The 9,819-nt window shown below is 67.3% G+C and overlaps 1 protein-coding gene across 1 annotated transcript in view; it reads right to left on the reverse strand.

Moving 5' to 3' along the window:
• Positions 1–7,037, reverse strand: part of RASSF2 (Ras association domain family member 2) — a 31,712-nt gene extending 24,675 nt beyond the window's left edge. The window contains exon 1 of the mRNA XM_058287510.2: positions 6,967–7,037. The gene's annotated coding sequence lies outside the window, so the exon portion shown is untranslated. The remainder of the gene's footprint in view (positions 1–6,966) is intronic.
• Positions 7,038–9,819: the final 2,782 nt, after the last annotated feature.

Here is a 9,819-nt window from a genome sequence, read left to right on the forward strand (position 1 = left end):
AACTACCACATACAAGAGCTTACCATTTGCAAACTACCACCCATGGGAGCTTACCATGTGCTAACTACTTACCTGCTTCAACTCGCCTAGCCCTCCTCACAACCCCAGGAAGAAAGCAACTCCTTATCCCCACTGTGCAGGTGAAGCAGTGGAGGGTACAGGCCTCAGCACACATCCAGGGACGGCAGCGCTTCAAGCCAGCCTGCAGAGCGACGCTCTAACCCCTGCTTACTGCAGCTTCTTAGGGCGAAGGGGAGGCCGGAGCTCTCAGCAAAAGCATCCACGGACCCGGCCACGTTCTAGAGCAGCAGCAGCGAATCCTCTGGGGGCTGGTTAAGGTACCGACTCCTGGGCCCCACCCTCAGATTCTGACGTAATTCTGGACCAGGTCTGGAATTTGCATTTCTAAGGTGCTCTTGGGTGGTGCTGATGCTGCTAGCAGGAAGCTTTTATCTGTTTCTTACGAAAACTCAACAGGGAAGGCTTTATTTTCACCATTTCACACATGAGGAAACAGAAGGTCCGAGAGTTCAGTGGCTGTTCCGGCCACACAGCCACGCCACAGGCATCGTGCTGTGAAGCAGTGCCCCGGCTGCACGCTGGCTCTGGGCTGACGGGGCGGGTGGGCTCCCTCAACCCCGTGAGCAGCTCCCCGAGTCCTGAGGCGGGTGGAGCCCTTTCAGAAGAGCAGACCCTGCGGGGACAGGGGCAGAGACCCGCCGGCCATGCAGCCACAGACCCGCAGCCACAGCTTGCACTGGGCCCCACAAACCACGGGCCCGCGGCGGCAGGAGGCCCTCCTGACCAGCCGCCCCCAGCCCGACGCAGCCCCTGCCGGGCGCACCCAGGGGTGGGGACCGGACCCGGCAGGGCGCCGACCTGGCCCCCAGCAGGTGGAGAGCAGTCGCCTACCCCTCCACCACCGCTGGGGCCCCAGCCCGCCCTTCCTGCCGGCCTTTCCACGCCAGGCCAGGACGCGGGGGGTGCCACTGGAGCGCGGCGAGGAAACCGCCCGGGACGCCCGGCCCAGGCTTACACCGCGAGGCCAGAGGCCGGCGCTGCCCGGGAAGCGCCGCTGGGCCACGCAGCTGCCGCACGCCGGTCACGCAGGCTGCTCGTCAGGAGGAAGGTCCACGGCTCCACAGGCTTCAGCCTTGTGGAGGGAGATCTAGAAGGAATCCCAGCGCCTCTTACCAGAGAACCTGGAGCTGGGGCCAGGCAGGAGCGCTGAGGAGGGAGAGGCTCGGGCAGAGAGCTGTGAGCGTGGGTGCAGGTGTGCGAGGGATGTGGGCGCACGCAGGGGGTGTGTGCGTGAGCGTGTGCCTGTGTGTTCATAAATGCACAGGTCTGGGTGTGTAAGAGCATGTGTGCATGCCCGTGTGTGTGAGGATACATTTGTAAAGGCAGAGGTTTGGGTATGAGAGTGCATGAGTGTTTTAGGTGGGACGTGAATGTGCGAGTGTGCGAGTAGCTGTGAATGTAGGTGTGCACATGAGTGTGTATGTGAGCAAGTGCGTGTTCATAACATATAGGTTTGGGCGTGTAAGGGCGTGCGTGCGTGTGGAATGGAGACAGTTAGACCCCTGGACATCTGGAGCCCCGGGAGGGGCCCCCAAATTCCATCGCCTGTGGCCAGAGCCCCCGCGGCATCCCCCCGGGGCTGGATTCACCCAGGTGGACCCGCGCCCACTGGGGCGGCCAGGGGTGGGCGGCCGGGATGGGTGCCCGGGGCGGACGGCTTTCCTCCAGGGAAGGAGTCGTGTGTCCGCCCTGGGAAGGCAAGACCTGAGGGACTCGCTCTCCTCCGGCCCAGTGATTCGGGGCCTCTGAGGCCCGTCCAGGCGCCACGCCCTCGGCCTGCGCCCCCGCGCACCTGGGGCCGCTCGCGGGCACCCCCGTTTCCTGCAGCCTCGGGCTGGGTGACAGCCGCGCTTCCTGTTTACCGGCGGTTTCCAGGCTCTTCGGTGACCTCACATCCCCTTCCTGAGGGGAACCCACCGCTCTTCCCTTTCTGGGGCTGCAGGATGAGGGTCGCAGGTCTCGGATGTCCTCGGTCACCCCCGGGCCCCCCCCCAAGCAGGTGACGTGGCCGTGGGCCTCCTGTCACGCCGGTCCCTCAGGCTGCCTCGGGGGTCCATAAGCACACCCTCGCAAGCCCACCGCCCCTCACAGAACACCCTGGGGTGGAACGACGCAGCCAGGACCGGGGCAGAGGGGGCAGGGGCCCAAGACCCGCACAGCCACGATTCTGGCCGCCCCACTGCCACTACTCACATCGGCCATACATCCTTCCAGATGAAATATACACGGAATAAAACGCATTTTAAAAATGGCACTCTGGTGACCTGGTTTTCAGAAATTTGCCGTATTTTCTCGTGTTCTTAAACACACCTCTCTATCCTCGATTTCAAATGCTACGGGCATCCCAACGTATAGATACGCCAAATCTAACCGGTTTACCGCCGGGGGCACTGACACGGTCTCCATTTCGTTCTTGCTGTGTAGATTATGCCGCCGCATATTTGTCTACACCCCTCCAATTATATCCTTGGGAAAAGAATTCCTACAGGGGGACCGCTGGGTCGGGGGTCCCCTCTGTCGGGTTTTCAAGAGGGCACCGGGCAAAACACGCCTGTCACCCCGTCCCTCGCGCAGGCTTCTCGTGGCCCCACGTTGGTGTCCACGACACCGCAGGGGGGGCCCGAGGCGAGGCTGTCCTTCCTGTAAGGAATCTGCCCCTCGCGCCCCGCCCCGGCCTCCTCTGGGACCACCACGCCACGAGGGAAACAGTGGACCCAAAAGGGCGGGATTCTGAAGACGTCGTGTGGAGGGAGACCAGTCAGACGCCAGGGGACAGATACTGCACGAGTTCACCCACGTGGCACACCTAGGACAGGCGCCAGGAGGTGATGGACCAGGGGCTGGGGGTGACGGGGCACCGAAACCAGTGACCGCTCAGGAGGTACAGAGTTTCTGGTCAGGATGACAAAAAAGTTGTGGGGACAGGGGCGGTGAGGGCAGCGCCTGTAGTGCCCGTCTTGGATACCGTGAGCTGGAGACGTGGGCGTGGTCACACGGGGCGCTTGTGTCGTACATGTGACCACGATAGAGGTTTAGAAAAAAGGCAGAATTCCACGGGGTAATTCCGTTGCGCTGTAAAAGGAAAACCAGGACGGGCGGGCGCCCCAGGGGGCTCAGGTGTGGCGACACGGAAGGTTTCTTTCAAAAAGTTCTAGACAGGGGAATGCAAGGCACGCTTCCTGAAAGGACCCAGGATGCCGGAGGCAGAAGGGGCCTGCGGCATCATTTAACCCTGCACGTGGGGAAACTGAGGCCCAGAAAGGCTCACAGCACACAGTCCCAATGGCCACCCGAATGAACCCAGAAGCGCCCCCTGCGTGGTTCAGCCGCGAGCAGAGCCAGGCAGGGTGGAAACGCTCCCCGCGCCCGGACAAACGACACCGTTCTTATCCTGCCCTGCCCCGCGCACAACCCTGGAAACTGAGGCGCTGGGGTCCCCGCCCAGCTCGGCCGCGGCCACAGGTGTGCTGCAACCGGCCACTGGTTCCCGGCGGCCGGGGGGGCCCGTCTCCACCCCAGCCCTGCGCTTAGTGACGTCACTTGGGTAGCTCGACATCAGCGATGGAAATCAGTAAATACTACAAAGAGGGGATTTCCCCCCGAGGGCCAGGTGTCACACGTGTGCTAGCTGGTCACCACCGAGACGTGGAAACGACAGACAGGTGACTCAGTGTCCCCACCTGCAGCTGAGGACAGCCTCTCTCCAAAGCCTCACAATTCCCCACAGCACACATCCCCGACTCCGTCCCGCCCCTGCCTTCTCAGCCCACGGGCCAGCCAACGTCCTCCGGTGCGTGCTGCGTGCCGGGCGCCACCAGGCCCGCGCGGCTGCTCGGTGGACCTCTATGATGTCATCTCATGGGTCGCCAACAAGAACTGGGGCTCCCCGAGTTCAAATGACTCGCCTTGGTCTGGCTTCCCCACGGGCGCGAGTAGAAAGGCTGCGGGGTGGTGGGCAGGGGCGCGCAGGCAAGGCAGCCAGTGGGAGCGTGGGCTCCTCTCGCGAGTGGCCTGGCCGGCGGGGAACACGCCCAGAAGGCTCCCCAACAGAGGGAGGGCTGGAGGACTGCCCTGACTCCCCGTCATCGGCCCTGACTCCCCGTCATCGGCCCTGACTCCCCGTCATCGGCCCTGACTCCCCGTCATCGGGACACTGCCGCCACCTACTGCGTGTCCAACAGCACGAAACGAGGAAATGGTCGACGACGACGACCCAAACTCCAAGTCAGGCTCTTGTGGGCACCCTTCCGGAAATGACCTGTCGACCACACGAGGAGCCGTGTGCCCGCCCGGGCGCCCGGGAAAGCCTCGCTGGGGAGGCGAACTCACTTCCTCCACATCGCTTTGGGGTGCCGTGCCCACCCAAAGCACAAGGGATCTTTTTGCCAATGTTTAGCAATAAAAAGCAGGGGAGAGCCCTTCTAAGTCACTCTGCCCACCCCAGAGCCCACCCTGACCCTGTCCCCGGCTCCGCGGGTTCCCAGCCCCGAGCGGCCGTGGCTCCCAACAGCGGCGCTGACTGGTGATGACAGGCTCCAGAGCCCGCCTCCAGGTGGCTCAGACGCGACCCGCCCGCTGGCTGTCCTCGCCTGCCCCCCACCCCCCCACAGCCACGTCCTGCCACGTCCTGCACGGGAACCCAAACCAGGACAGACCCAAGAGACCAGCAATCCCGGGCGAGAGGGCGCCCACCCTACGAGCTTACTTAACGAGGGGGCTGTGTAACCAGGACAGTGGCACTGGGGTACAGCACAGGACCAAGTCGAAGGAGGGGTGGGCGGGGCGGGCAGGCGGCAGGTGGGGGACGGCTGCCCTGGTTTGCCAACCCCGGCGGTGGCAGCCCTGGGCAGCCGGGGGGTGGAGAAGGCTGGACCTCTCAGGCTCCCTGCTGAGACCTGCCCGCTTCCTTTGGGATCCCCCATCACGGCCCCCGGCAGCCTGGCCCCGCGTCCCCCGTCAGCGAGGACACTGCCTGCCAGTGTCCTGAAGAGGACTGAGTGCCACGCCCGGGCCCTGGGCAGAGGGGCAGCTCCCGGCCACCCACAGCCGTCCCGAAGCTCGCGCCGACACAGAACAAGCCTCGCTGGGGGCACCGGGATGTGGGCCCAAACCAGAGGGGCTGCCACTTCCTGCTGAGGGACTGAAAACGAGGCGCTTGACTGGCTCCTAATGTGACCCAACTGGGGAGACAGGGGGCCCCCCAGAAACCAGGCAGAGAGGCAGAGAGGCAGAGAGCCGGGGGGGGGGGAGGGCGGACAGGGCCGCCTGGAAACACTTGCGGGTGGGGAGACGCCAGCCGCAGGCACAGCAGGTGCAGGGATGGCAGGTGTCGGGCCCTCCCAGCCAAGTGCGGGGACACGCCCCCTCGTCTCCCTGGAGAGCACAACCAGTGGGGACCTGGGGGGCTCGGACCCCTGGCCCTCTTCTCATCTGGGCCCCCTCATCCTTCCAAGTTGATGGCAGCAGCAGACAAGGGAAGGCAGGGGAGCCCTTGGTGGCAGCCCCAAAGATGACCCTGCGTCCTCCAGGGCTCCACCTCCCCCCTCTGCCCGCTGCACCCTGAGTGTCCCTGCTGCCCCCCAGGGGCTTGGCAGGCCCTGTCCCCTCCTCCCAGTCCCCTCCCGTCCGTCCCCCTCTCCCCCTTCCCCCCCCCCCCCCTCAGCCTCAGGGCCTCCTCCACGCCCCCGACCTGTCCAGGGGACAAAAGACCCCGGTGCCCACGCCCCTGTCCCCACTCCAGGGTCTCCAACCCCCATTGGGCCACGCCAGGCAAAGCCTGTGCTGAGTCCTCAGGACACTGCATTTAGTGTGACAAGTTAAAAACAAACAAAAAATACACACCCCTCCCTTAGCCCTGGGCGGGGTCCCTAATTTTTCAGTCCACCTGCAGGAAAAGTTCCCAGGGAGTAACTGGGTTGGCGAGAGGTTAAATCCCTGATGGTCCCCAAGAACGCCCCAGCCCTGTGCCCGCCCGCTTTGAAGAGTCGCGGTTCCTCACTCTCCTCCCATTTCACCAGGATCAACCGCCAACGAGCCTCGCTCCCGGACGCAGTGCCATTTGTCAGTTCTTCCGCTCACACGTCCACACAGCTCCTGGGGCCTCGCGGCGGTCCAGCCCGCGTGGACACGGCCTCGACGGCAGCGCGGGCTCAGAGACCCCCAGGGCGCCCGGGGTGGGGGGGCAGGGGCCCCGGGCCTGTCGCGCCAGTCGCCTGGCGCTGTCCCCGCGCCCTCCCCCCGCCGAGGAGCTGGGTGCAGATTCGGCGCACAGAGCCGGGAGCGGAAGTGCCCGGGCCGCGCTGGCACCTGCTCCTCTCAAGGCGCCCGGCCCGGCGTGGGGGGGAGGGCCCGCGGCTGCCAAGGGGAAGCGCCCCGAGCGGCGGGGCCGCGCGCTTCCGAGGGGGGGCGGCGGGCTCGGCAAGGACGCGGGGGCGTGGGGGACCCGCACCTGCCGCCCCGCAGGGGGCCCCGCAGGCCCTGGGGAGGGGGCGGAGGCGCCGTGCTGCCGCCGCCCCGGCGCGCAGAGGAGGACCCGGAGGCCGGGGAGGGTGGGCGCGCGGAGCCGCAACTTTCCGCGACCGGGGCGCGGGCCGGCGGCTCTAGGGTCCCTGGGGGCGAACGCACGCCCGGAGCCCCCGTGGCTGGGGAGAGACCAGGGGCACCCGCGGCCGGGAGCGCGGCCACCGCGGGGGAACTTTCGGGGAGCGGGGAGGCCCGCCCCGCGCCCCGCGCCCCCCCTGCGCCCCGGGCCGCCCGCCAGGCGCGCGCGCCGCGGGGACCGTGGAGTTGGCGGGTGGCGGCGCCGCGCCTCGGGGGGTCTGCCCGGCCCACGCCGGGGTCAGAGGTGGGCAACCCGCGCCGGACCGCGCCCCCCGCCCGCCCTACCCGCTCCCGCCGAGCGCTGGCCTCCTCTTCCTCTCGCTCTCCGCCCCCTCTCGCCGCTCTTCCCTCCAGTCGCCTCCCCCAGGGCGGGGCCTCCCTCCCCCTCCCTCCCCTCCCCTCCCCCTCGCAGACAATGCGGTGGCTGCGCGTCCCTGTCCCTGCCCACGAGCCGGGCTGGGGTCTGCGCTCCGGCCCGCGCCCCTGGCTCGTCCCGCGGGGACAGTCACGCGCCCCGCGCAGCCGAGCGCCCCGGCCCCGGGCTTTTGTCCAGCCTCCGCCGCTTCTCCAGGGGCTCGGGCTGGCAGGACCGGGGGTCGGCGCAGGCCCGGCCACCTGCGGACGTGACAGCCATGGCAAGGAGCCTTTCTTTGTTCGCCCTGCGCCCCCTCGTCTCCAGGCCCGGACCCCGGGGTCTGGGCGCAGGAAGCTCCCGCGGGCCCGCCCCGCCCCGCCCCGCCCCGCCCCGGGGAAGTGGGGTTCTAACGGTCAGGGGTGCTGGCCCAGGGCCGCGGCCGCTCGTCCGTCGGTCCGTCTGTCCGTCCCCCTTCCCCCCCCTCCCCCGTCTTCACTCATTCATTGTTTGGGGCCTGGAATGCGTCTCCCTTAGAAACACTGTCACAAGTGGTGAGCTGCTTCCCAGGCCGCCACAAAAGTCTGTTGAACCCGCAGCGCAGCTGTGGGGCGGCGCTGGGAACCGCGTCAGCTGCCCGGAACAGGGGGCAGCTCCTCAGCCTTTTCTACGAAAAAAAAAAATCTTCTGGCTCTTTCTGCTGGGGCCATGGCCAAGGGCAGTTTTCCCATTAACTTCCTCCCCCCTCCCCAGCCTGCTACTCACAGGGGGTGCTGGTGAGTGCTCCTGCCTTGGCGGGTGACAGGAGCCCTGGGGGGGGGCATATCCTGAGGACTTCGGGGTTCTCAGCAACCTCAGAGCTGCAGGGAGAGCCCATGAGAGGCTGAGCCCGCGGGCGCTCCCAGGAACCAGCCAGCCTGCCTGAGGGCCTCCCTGCTGCGCCTCCCCAGCCCAGACGAGGCCAAGGCTGCCCCTGCCCCGTGTCCCCCCCATGTGCGCTGGGGGGCTCCAGCCCAGACGAGGCCAAGGCTGCCCCTGCCCCGCACCCAACCCCATGTGCGCTGGGGGGCTCCAGCCCAGACAGAGGCCAAGGCTGCCCCTGCCCCGCGCCCAACCCCATGTGCGCTGGGGGGCTCCGGCCCAGACAGAGGCCAAGGCTGCCCCTGCCCCGTGCCCCCCCATGTGCGCTGGGGGGCTCCAGCCCGACAGAGGCCAAGGCTGCCCCTGCCCCGCGCCACCCCCCCCATGTGCACTGGGGGGCTCCAGCCCAGACAGAGGCCAAGGCTGCCCCTGCCCCGTGCCCCCCCCATGTGCGCTGGGGGGCTCCAGCCCGACAGAGGCCAAGGCTGCCCCTGCCCCGCGCCCAACCCCATGTGCGCTGGGGGGCTCCAGCCCAGACAGAGGCCAAGGCTGCCCCTGCCCCGTGCCCCCCCATGTGCGCTGGGGGGCTCCAGCCCCGACAGAGGCCAAGGCTGCCCCTGCCCCGCACCCAACCCCATGTGCGCTGGGGGGCTCCAGCCCCGACAGAGGCCAAGGCTGCCCCTGCCCCGTGCCCCCCCATGTGCGCTGGGGGGCTCCAGCCCGACAGAGGCCAAGGCTGCCCCTGCCCCGCGCCACCCCCCCCCATGTGCACTGGGGGGCTCCAGCCCAGACAGAGGCCAAGGCTGCCCCTGCCCCGTGCCCCCCCATGTGCGCTGGGGGGCTCCAGCCCAGACAGAGGCCAAGGCTGCCCCTGCCCCGCGCCCAACCCCATGTGCGCTGGGGGGCTCCAGCCCAGACAGAGGCCAAGGCTGCCCCTGCCCCGTGCCCCCCCATGTGCGCTGGGGGGCTCCAGCCCGACAGAGGCCAAGGCTGCCCCTGCCCCGCGCCACCCCCCCCATGTGCACTGGGGGGCTCCAGCCCCGACAGAGGCCAAGGCTGCCCCTGCCCCGTGCCCCCCCATGTGCGCTGGGGGGCTCCAGCCCGACAGAGGCCAAGGCTGCCCCTGCCCCGCGCCACCCCCCCCATGTGCACTGGGGGGCTCCAGCCCAGACAGAGGCCAAGGCTGCCCCTGCCCCGCGCCACCCCCCACCCATGTGCACTGGGGGGCTCCAGCCCAGACGAGGCCAAGGCTGCCCCTGCCCCGCGCCCAACCCCCATGTGCACTGGGGGGCTCCAGCCCCGACAGAGGCCAAGGCTGCCCCCCCCCGGGTACCCAGGCTTGGAGCCCACTTGTCGAGAGCAGCGGGGAGCCACAGTCCCTCGGGCGCCAGGCCACTTGCCAAGGCAGCAGCGCAGTGGCCAGCTGGGGTCAGGCGCCCACCCCAGGCCAGGTCGACAGCGGCCGGAAGCTTTCGTTGCCAAACTGGGGTGCCAGGAAGCCTGTCCCAGCCCTGTTTTAAAACCAAACCCATGTCTCCCTACATGCGTCCTCGGCTGGGCCATCACTGAAGACACCAGAAAACAGCTCCTTTCACCCAGTTCCCCACCCAAAACCTGCCGCCGGCGGAGGCCGGATGGGCAGCACCCCCGTACCCGGGCACCGCTCTGTAACGACGAAACTGACGCATGGACGCACAACCTCCCAGCATGCCCTCTTACAGCCTTCCACCCCAGGAGGCTCACCGCCCTTGGAGAAGAAGCAGGTAAACATTGTCTAAAACGTGTTCCAACAGAAATCCAAAGGCAGCCACAGGTGCAATTTTTCTTTTACTTTTTAAAAAAATTTAGGTAAAATTAACATAATACAAAAGCAGCCATTTTAAAGGCTACAAGTCAGTGACATATAGTATCTTCACAAAGTCATA

The sequence above is a fragment of the Dasypus novemcinctus genome, chromosome 24 (genome assembly GCF_030445035.2).
Source record: "Dasypus novemcinctus isolate mDasNov1 chromosome 24, mDasNov1.1.hap2, whole genome shotgun sequence".
Lineage (NCBI taxonomy): Eukaryota > Metazoa > Chordata > Mammalia > Cingulata > Dasypodidae > Dasypus > Dasypus novemcinctus.